Genomic DNA, 11,265 nt, shown 5'->3' on the forward strand with positions numbered 1-11,265 from the left:
GAGGTACGTCTGGGGACTTATTACATTTCATTTTTATCTTAATTGATACAACAGAGTGGTCGGAAGATCCAAGAGGCGACAGAACAGAAACTGAACATAGTTCAGGGCAAGTTGTGAGAAAAAGGTCTAGTAGGCTCGCATACTGGCCTCATTATCGGGCACACGGGTAGGTTCGTGAACAATCTGAGTGAGGTCATAGGCAATGGAGAAATCATGACAGAACCTCCCCTCATCATCGGTCTTGTTCCTTTGATTCGTGGCATACTTCACTGTTATTAGATGCAATTTTAATGAGACACTCTAAGTTATTTCAGCACTACTCTTATCTGTAAATATAAATAAGCATATATTAATGTTAGGAAAAACATTTATCTTAGTGTCTATTCTTTTCTGTCATGTCTGTTTATACATATATTTTACCAAATGGGTTAAAAGGATACTAGACATTAATTAATAAAAATCATGCAAAGCAAAAGTTTAAATGACTTGTAAATATGGCAGAAATATACAAATATAAGTATAATATATTTTAAAAAATGTAGCAGGATTATTAGACACTAATACGTTTGGGTTTAATCAACGTGAAAACAGAAACAAAGAACCAGAAAAAAAATGTTCCTTAAAAAAGCGGAAAAAGGCGGATGAAATTAATTTTATGTCTGTGGAAAACTAATTTTCACACAAGGGAGATGGTATTGTTCCACCCCATTCTTGGGAAACCATTTAAAAACTAGTTATATAAATAATTCTAACCCCCTCCCCTTCTTTGAGTGAGTGGTCACAGTGTAACCCAAACTCAAGAATGTATACTTCTGTGTGACGAGAGAGAGAGAGAGAGAGAGAGAGAGAGAGAGAGAGAGAGAGAGAGAGAGAGAGAGAGAGAGAGAGAGATGTCCAAAATAGGATTTATTTTTAGGGAAGGGGATGCTTTCTGGGTGATCGTTGAATGACCTTGTGACTCATTCCAGAAGATTCTAAGGATTCTATTTTTAGTATTTTATATGAGAAGAATTTTGGGGATGCTTCTTAGCCCTTAACAAAGAGTAAAATGTTAGCAATACAAGATTCAAGCATATGCCTACAAGAAAGGACCATTTTTAGCTGCCATTGGTTTTACCATCTTGAACTGTCGTGAAATAACGTCTAATTTCTATATAACACTATCAGGGAAACCCGACACTGTCCAGGATTGAATGAAGATCAACAAATTTTCCACTCTCCCATACTTTTATTGTCATCGAAATCAGTGAAATCGACCATTTTTTAATTGAATTGCTTGCTTGCTCTAGTTAAGGACCCTCCTACCCTGCAGTGCACCGGGAGGAAGCTTCACGGAAGCTTCAGTGACTTAATCCATAATACATTGTAGTCAACATTGCACTGTAGAGAACTACTGTTGATTTTATAAAATTATTTTTACCTAATTACTTGAATTAAAATTAAACGTACAAAAATCAAGTACCATGGCTCAATTGTGTGCTAAAAAACATTCATTTTGAATGCGCTCCTGTCTTATTAAAGAATCTACAGTTTATTTTATAGATTGAGCCTTTCTGTTTGTGCGGCGATAAAACTTCTCAAATGCACTTGTGACGTTAAGTTGTATAAAGGTGTTAACTTTGGTCAAAATTGGACTTCCTTCTTTAATCAGACCACAATTTTTTTTTTTTTCATATCTAAACTCAGGTTTTGAAACCTAATTGCCTGCATGCCACTGCATCAGATGTGTGCATGTTTCTCAGCTAAGATGAATTTCTTTATATTTGAAAAATAAAAAAAATATATAAATCATAAAAGTTGTTGGAAAAGTTAAATTCTTGTAAGTTAGACGTGTTTTTCAGTTTTTGAAAAGGCTGTGCATAACTAAACAAAATAAAACAAAACAAAAAAAAACATCCTTGAAAACAATAACAACAACATTATTATATTTTTAAAACGGATCGATTTTTCAGTCGAAAAAAAAAATGTTTTTCAGTTTTGTATAACTAAACAAAATAAAACAAAACAAAAAAACAAAAAAAAACATCCCTGAAAACAACAACAACAACAACAACAACAACAACAACAACAACAACATTATTATTATATTTTCAAAACGGATCGATTTTTCAGTCGAAAAAAAAAAAAAAGTGAACAAGGGATGGAAAATTATGAAGATGTAACCGAGAAAATATGATTGGACATTTATTTCTGGTTCGAATCTCAAGGGTTTCAAGATTTTAATTTCAGAAGAGAAGTTCGGCAGCTGCGCAACCTTCGCTTCCCTTATTTTGTTCTTTGTTCTTTGTATTCCATGAGCGATGTTTCTGACAAAGAGGGAAGAATTGCTGTTTTCTAGGTCATAATCTATTCCATCTAACACACATCGTTGGCAAGTTTTTGACCTTGAAGTTAATTTCTTTTTTTCTGCTGTTAACATTAAGTGGCTTCATGTGTTGTCTGGGGCGGGTTTCATTAAAAAAAGCATATAAATTAGATGTGTATGTTAATGGGGGAAATTGGGTAGAATTTGATTAAGGGAAGAGGGCTCAACAATAACTAGTTTACATTTGACTTGAAGACGACCATATTGTAGTCAACCGGACAGTTCTAGGAAAGAAACTTTGTTCATGGAATCTGCATTTAGAATTAGAATTAGACACAGATAGAGAGTGGGGGAAAGTGTTGATAGTGGTTGCAGCTAGTCGAGTGTTTTTTTTGTGAAAGTTTGGCAAGGGAGAGACCATAAGTTGGAACTCAAATGAACACTTGCTACTAAAACAACAATAGAGCAGAGACATGTGCGCAACGCTTCGTCTATAGGAAAGATGTTGCAGAGAAGAGAAAAGGGCATTACTTACAAGGTTTTGAAGCTGGTTTTGAATTTTGTCAAGGCAGGATAGGGTACTCCAAGCAACTCCTGCCCATATATAGCAAAAATACTCCATTTTAGGGCATACTTGGCTCATATATGGATAGAGAATTGCATTGGCAGTGAAATACCTACTGAAGTAGTAAATGATTCTACCATTTTTCCAACGCTATTGGCAACAGATTTGATGTACATATTCCATTTTAGATCGGTAGTTAAAGTGTCCCAGAAGCTTGTCAAGACATGGGGCTTCCCTAAGACGAGAGCCATTCATATCAATGAAATTTTTTGTTTTTGTTTTTGACTTTGCAAAACATGATTAAGTTTTTTAAAAAGAAAAGGAAAAAATCGATAACATCAATGTTTGGTACAGTTCAGGTAAGGAAGCCGATATCTTCAGGAAACTTGTTCTGATAGCACCGTGAAATGAAATATTTGGAGATGAAGAATTTCATCTATATATTGTTACGAGCAGAGTTCCCCGGCGTTACTCAGAGTGAAAATAACCTATTCCTATTAAAACGTCTATCTCTCTACAGCTATCTATCCGTCTTTCCGTCTTTCTGTCTTTCTCTCCCAAACTCACTCTTTCTTCTCCACCCAGCACATTCCTCTTTAGCTGGACATACACACATACATACATACAACTCCTGTATATAATAAATTCCTTGAGTAATAAGTTTGTATTTTCTTTCCAAATTTGTACATAATAATACTGAAAACCTACTCCTGATGAAATCTGGCCCACTTAATCCCACAAAGAATGAATATATTTTTTTAAATTTTAAATATTATTTATCCAGGACAACACTGATCAAGAATATAGCAAATTTGTGGGTGTTTGTTTTGTCGTTTTTGATTTTTAGTTAAACATAAAAACACATATAAACACAGACCACTGCCCTTTACATAAGGTATTTTTTTTTTAGAGCCGGCGAACTATTAATTGAAACTTCTATTTTCTTTAATTACAGATTTGACAACTATCGATTATTTGGAGTTCAGCTTGGTTTGGCAATTAATTTTGAAGAGACTGACACCTGAGCTGTGTCGATACGATCAATTTACTGAGAGAAGCATTTGATGAATGAATAATTTCATGAAATGGACCTGTCAATTGGTCACCTCGTTTGTGCGGTTTAATCCTATTAGATTATTTTTTTTAGGGATAGGTAAGTTCCCATGTTTCCGCTGATAAACCAGACACAATAGACCACTTGGAAGACACCATTAGATGCGTTGTTACCGAAATACAGTTTAATTTAATGCATAGAGTTTGTGAAAATTAGACCCCTAGATTATGCCATATATTACATGCGAGTTGCAAGGGACATATTTCCAAAAATGTATTTAAATTATAAATGCCGAAACTTAATCTTTGAAATTAGCCGCATATTTGTATGATGAAAATATTTTTATGTGATTTATTTTAATTTAAAGTTCGCCGCCTCTAAAAAAACAAAAAAAACAAAACAACAATAACAACAACAACAACAACAGCAACAGCAGCAACAACAACAACAACAACAACAACAACAACAACAACAACAACAACAAACATTCTATATAATAGATAGCACCAATAGTGTAATTACATCTACAATATTTATTCAAGGCAATGCTGATCAAGAATATAGCAAATTTGTGGGTGTTTTTTTTTTAGTCATTTTAGAATTTTAGCTGGACATACAAACACGCATACACACAGACCTTTATATAATAGATAGCACCAATAATGCAATTACACAGTTTAAATATATGCGATATTTCAACGGTCACTATAGTAAAATTGAACATGTAACAGATCTTCAGACACACTTGAGATTACGTCATCGTATTTTATGATTATTTTGGACTTTTGAGAAATACGTTTTTTTTTTTTTATCTTAAAAAAGACATAACAAAACTATTACAAGTTTATAAGGCAAGCACAGTTCAATTTGGTCTTATCACTGAAAAACGTATTGTGTCATCAACAATGCTCAATTCTAGATAAAAAAGAAGTATTGGAAAAGAAATTTATATTTAAACGAGAGAGAGGAGGGCTCGATTGGGCAATTTGTTTTAGGCGGCTACATAGGTTGATCATACATCGCTCAGGTTTGTCGTACGTGTACGAAGGAAAGGAAGGTAAGATATGATATATTGTTTATGCGTGTGTGTATGTGTGTGTTTCTCACCGTTACGTGACTTAACATATTAAAAAAAAAAAGAAAAAAAAAAAAGGAAAAAAAAAAGAAAAGAAAGGGATTCTTACAAAATCTAACAATCATATTATTTGGAATCTTTGGATTACTGTTCTCATCTTGCGTGTTATTTTCACTACGTTTCAGTTGATGTAACTTCCGACCTTCTTCAGGTATATATTGTCAAACTCGGGAATCTGCACAAAATATTTGATAGAACCCTTTATATAATCCATGGGGAAGTATGCTCTCGTTCCATCAACTATGATCAAGGAGAAGTTCAAAGTAATTTGCAATCGTATTCTGATATCGTCCGCACCGAAGATTGAATCTTCAACCTCCATAATTTACAACTGAATTTTACCAAATATTTTATTAAAAAAAAAAACAGCAACATATAAATGAGTAATAAAATTGTATATGTAAAAACACAAGAAAAAGTTTAAGGTTCTCAAAATTCATACTAAAATTGTTTGCAAGAACCTGTAGCATAATGGATAAAGTACTTGATTAAAGTTCAGCTATGAGTGACACTCTTCTGGAGGTTGAAGGTTCAATCCTCAGTGTAGGCAACACTGAAAATACAAATGCGAATTACTTAAAAGTTCTACCCACTGAAACTGACGAAGTAAGGGCATGCTAATCCCATGGATTAAATAAAAAGGTTTCATTTACCAAAATAAAAAAATGTCCTAGATGTATTTTGTACTGTTTTACTCATTAGCTTTGTTTTTTTTTTCTTTTTATTGAACCTGATTCTCCAAAACCTTATTTTTTTAAAATCATTTTCTGAACAAAAAGAAAAACCACCACACTATATTCACACATTTCCATTTTTTAAATTTTCCATCGCACTTGACTCTCCTCACTTATTTGGTGTGACGTCAGTTTATGGCGACACACGAAAAAAAGTGGGGGGAAGCAGAAGGCAGGGGCGCAGGTAAGTTTAACTTACAATCATTCAGTTTCAGTTTTCATGATTCCATGTGATGTCCCTTTGTGTTTTTACACCTGTAGCAGTTTCTATATGTCCGGCTTATGCCTGTAGCTCATGTGTGTTAGTTTCTGCATTCAAGGGGGTTTCTTAATATTTCAGCCATTTTCATTACTTTTATTTTCTGTATCTTCTCAGACACCCTTCTGATTCCAATCTCTCCCATTCTTTTTTCAAGGTTTTTCAGTATTATTCCTATTGCTCCTACTATTATAGATGTTATCTTGACTTTCATCATCTTCATATCCTTTAGAACTTTCTGGCTTGTTTTCTGTATTTGCCCTGCTTCTCCATCTCCTTGGTAACTACAATCTGCCAGGACTTTTCTTTCTTGTTAACTATTATGACATCCGGTCTTCTTGCTTGGATGGGTTTCGTTTTCCAGTACTGCTACCGGTTTGTGCTTGTACCATTTGTCTGAGTGTTCAAGATGCAATTGTCTGCATAATTCCCAATATACTACTTCTCCACTTGATCATGTCTATTTTTAGATTCTTTTGAGGCTTGTTTGCTGCTTTCACTTATTATGCCGTTTATTATTTCCTCCCTTTGTTCACAGTGTCTGCATTTGCTGTTTTCTTGCGTTTTGTTGATCTTTGCTTTGATGTGGTTGGTTATAGTTGTATTATTATGTGCAGTTGTTATTAGTGATTCAGTTTCTTTGTTTAGATTTACTTTTTGTAGCCATGTCCAAGTGTTTTCATTAGTCCCATCGTTTGTCATCCTTATGAATCATCCCTGTAGCTGTTTCTCTTTCCATTTTTCTTTTTTCATCTTCTTTCTTGCGACTGTTTTTTGTGTAGTTCATTTTTTCAGTGTCCCTTGCTACGATAATTATCCTTTCAGGGTGCTGCATTATGTATTATTATTATTCTTTTCCTTCATCGGAAGAATACCAGTCCCAAGACAGGAAAAATAATTTCCTGACAGAACAGTCTTGCACTAATTTATATGTCTCCCTTACAATAAAATGCTATTAAACCTGATGTCTAAAATTTTAAGCTTAACCTTAAGGGATCTTAAAAGAAAATCGAAATTCAAGGAAATATTGCTTTATTGGTGTCTAAGGACTACAGATCGAATTTAATGCAAATCTGAAATATTTGAATTTTAACATGGAAGGTTGTGCTTATATTATGTCTACTAAAACCCTTTAAAATAATCCACAGAAACTCAAATTTAGGGAATATTTATTAATGAGTAATACCTATTCATAATATTTCACAAAATTCGGACACCCTCTTTTTATCCCCTTTGCATTAATCAACATCTGTGTGTTCCAAGATTCATAATGATGGCTTAATTAGTTCAGAAATAAATCCTGTACATACAAATATAAAAACCTATATGCATACTTAGCTTTATATAATTGGAGACAAGACGTAGCCATGACCCGCTGGGTCATAACCACTATCACTATATGTCCCACTTTTATTTAATTCGAAAATTCATAAACTTTGACATATACGACGTGTCTTAAATAAGTTTTCAGACTTTTTCGTATCGGTACTTTTATTAATAGTACACACATGAAACTCTAGTCACCTGTGAAGTAATATCATCCAGATGCAATGCAGTTGTTGTACCATTCCAACAACTTCTGGAAGGCTCCATGGAAGTCCTCTTGTGTGAGCATGTCAATGACCCTCATCACAGCCTCTTTCATTCTCTCAACTGTCTCATAACAACAGCCTTCAAAGTTTTCCTTGAGCTTAGGGAATAACCAAAAGTCACAGGGAGCAAGGTCTGGACTATAGGGAGGGTCTTGATGTCCATCTTGGTCAAATAGTCTGTGACAAGGGTGAAGTTGTGGACTGGTGTATTGTCCTGGTGAAAATGCCACTGAACCGATTTGAAGAATATTGGCCTCTTCTGACAGAATCTCTTCCTGAAGTCTCTTAAAACCTCAATATAGTATTCCTTGTTGATTGTCTGTTCAGTGGGAACCCAGTGCATGTAGATCGTGTCTGTGCTGTCAAAATGAATGAGGATCAACGAATGTTCCACGCCATATTTTAATTTTAATCAAAATCAATGAGATAGCCCACTTTTCAACCAAATTGATTGATTACCTGCTCTAGTTGTAGAGCCACCGCGGTGCACTGGAAGGAAACTTCATATGCTTCCTCGCAATAACTTAGTCCGTGATACATTGTAGTCTACATTGCACTGTAGAGAACCTACTGTTGATATAAAATTATTGTTATATATAATAGCTTGAATTAAAGTTTAAAATTCAAAAATCTGGTATCATAGTTCAATTGTGTTCTAAACAGAAACATTCATTTCAAATGCTCTCCTGTCATATCAAAGAACCTACTGTTGATTTTATACGATGTGCCCTTCTTCTTGTGTGGTGATAAAACTACTCAAATGCATTTGTGATGTTAGGCTGTATAAGGGTATTAACTTTAATGAAAAAATCAGACTGTTCCTTCTTGAAGCAGATTTTTTCGATCATCAATTTTGGATAGTTATCAGATGTATTTTTGTGCAAAACCTATCTTAGAACACTCCCAGACATATGAAGTACTTTTGTGTGAAATTTGTAAAAAATCGGCCTTATCCTCGAGTGGCCTCTGGGCCTTGATAAGTGTTGATTATAAAAGTGGTGATAATAAAAGTCCATAGGGAACGAACGCGCGCGCGCACACACACACACACACACACACACACACACACACACACAAACGAACACACACACACACACACACACACAGACACACAGAGTGTCTTTTAAGTAGAGAAGAAATAGAGATAGGGATTATAACTGACTATTTCTAAAGTACCCTTTCTCTAACAACATGATTAACAGCATAATCTCTCTCTCTCTCTCTTTTTCTCTGTCTCTCTCTCTGTCTCTCTCTCTCTCTGTCTCTCTCACACACACACACACACATGCACATATACACACAGAGACAACTCTGCCACGTGATTTAAGGCAGAATTTCTACCAAGGAGGCATTTGTCCTGTTGTATCAACACATCTTGCTATCTAATTTACATTCATGTTTATGGTCTGTACGAACACACTATGTCAATTAGATGGAAAGGAAGAAATGCTCACTCAAGGGCGACAAGAATACAAAGCTAGCTAAGGTCAGTTCATTATAAATTATGGTATATGAGTACAAGCAAAACTGAACATATTTTTCAAGCATAACTCAATCCCATGATAATAATATAGCATAATATATATATATATATATATATATATATATATATATATATATATATATATATATATATATATATATATAAGTAATAATATCGCCTGTATTTCGTGTGATTAAACTATAGATAAAAAAAAACTCTTAGGAGAACATATGCTCATTGACACACACATCCATTTTTATAAAGTTAGGTATGCGTGTATGTATACATATTCATGTGCACATGATTCACTTATAAACTAATTAGCCGATCATTATATATTTTGGAACACAGCTGCTAGGCATAAGGGATCAAAATGTGAACTATATTTAGTTTTAATTTATGTGAAGGAAGTAAAAGGAGGTGGAGATTTTTCGTGAAAATTCAGATAATTTTATTGAAATTTTAACAATTTTTATGAAATTTTAACAATTTTTTATGAAATTTTAACAATTTTTATGAAATTTTAACAATTTTTATGAAATTTTAACAATTTTTTAAATTAAATTTTAACAATAAATATCAGACAGCAATTAATGAATATTTTCCAAATTTAAGTTTCTTTGGACTATTTTAAGATTTTAGGGGTCATCTTATGGCCACAATCTCCATTTAAAAAAACTCGAGTATTTCAGATTTGCTTTCATTTTTAATTTTAGACACATATTCAGTGAATTTTTAATTTTAGACACATATTCAGTGAATTTTTAATTTTAGACACATATTCAGTGAATTTTTAATTTTAGACACATATTCAGTGAATTTTTAATTTTAGACACATATTCAGTGAATTTTTAATTTTAGACACATATTCAGTGAATTTTTAATTTTAGACACATATTCAGTGAATTTTTAATTTTAGACACATATTCAGTGAATTTTTAATTTTAGACACATATTCAGTGAATTTTTAATTTTAGACACATATTCAGTGAATTTTTAATTTTAGACACATATTCAGTGAATTTTTAATTTTAGACACATATTCAGTGAATTTTTAATTTTAGACACATATTCAGTGAATTTTTAATTTTAGACACATATTCAGTGAATTTTTAATTTTAGACACATATTCAGTGAATTTTTAATTTTAGACACATATTCAGTGAATTTTTAATTTTAGACACATATTCAGTGAATTTTTAATTTTAGACACATATTCAGTGAATTTTTAATTTTAGACACATATTCAGTGAATTTTTAATTTTAGACACATATTCAGTGAATTTTTAATTTTAGACACATATTCAGTGAATTTTTAATTTAAGACACATATTCAGTGAATTTTTAATTTTAGACACATATTCAGTGAATTTTTAATTTTAGACATATATTCAGTGAATTTTTAATTTTAGACATATATTCAGTGAATTTTTAATTTTAGACACATATTCAGTGAATTTTTAATTTTAGACACATATTCAGTGAATTTTTAATTTTAGACACATATTCAGTGAATTTTTAATTTTAGACACATAATCAGTGAATTTTTAATTTTAGACACATATTCAGTGAATTTTTAATTTTAGACACATATTCAGTGAATTTTTAATTTTAGACACATATTCAGTGAATTTTTAATTTTAGACACATATTCAGTGAATTTTTAATTTTAGACACATATTCAGTGAATTTTTAATTTTAGACACATAATCAGTGAATTTTTAATTTTAGACACATATTCAGTGAATTTTTAATTTTAGACACATAATCAGTGAATTTTTAATTTTAGACACATATTCAGTGAATTTTTAATTTTAGACACATATTCAGTGAATTTTTAATTTTAGACACATATTCAGTGAATTTTTAATTTTAGACACATATTCAGTGAATTTTTAATTTTAGACACATATTCAGTGAATTTTTAATTTTAGACACATAATCAGTGAATTTTTAATTTTAGACACATATTTAGTGAATTTTTAATTTTAGACACATAATCAGTGAATTTTTAATTTTAGACACATATTCAGTGAATTTTTAATTTTAGACACATAATCAGTGAATTTTTAATTTTAGACACATATTCAGTGAATTTTTAATTTTAGACACATATTCAGTGAATTTTTAATTTTAGA

At 32.0% G+C, this 11,265-nt stretch overlaps 1 protein-coding gene across 1 annotated transcript in view; it reads left to right on the forward strand.

Moving 5' to 3' along the window:
* Positions 1–4,785: 4,785 nt before the first annotated feature.
* Positions 4,786–11,265, forward strand: part of LOC145277531 (phosphoethanolamine N-methyltransferase-like) — a 104,646-nt gene continuing 98,166 nt past the window's right edge. The window contains exon 1 of the mRNA XM_080128979.1: positions 4,786–4,981. The gene's annotated coding sequence lies outside the window, so the exon portion shown is untranslated. The remainder of the gene's footprint in view (positions 4,982–11,265) is intronic.

This window comes from Euprymna scolopes, chromosome 6, assembly GCF_053919585.1.
Source record: "Euprymna scolopes isolate OS-2025 chromosome 6, ASM5391958v1, whole genome shotgun sequence".
In the NCBI taxonomy this organism is placed as follows: Eukaryota; Metazoa; Mollusca; class Cephalopoda; order Sepiida; family Sepiolidae; genus Euprymna; species Euprymna scolopes.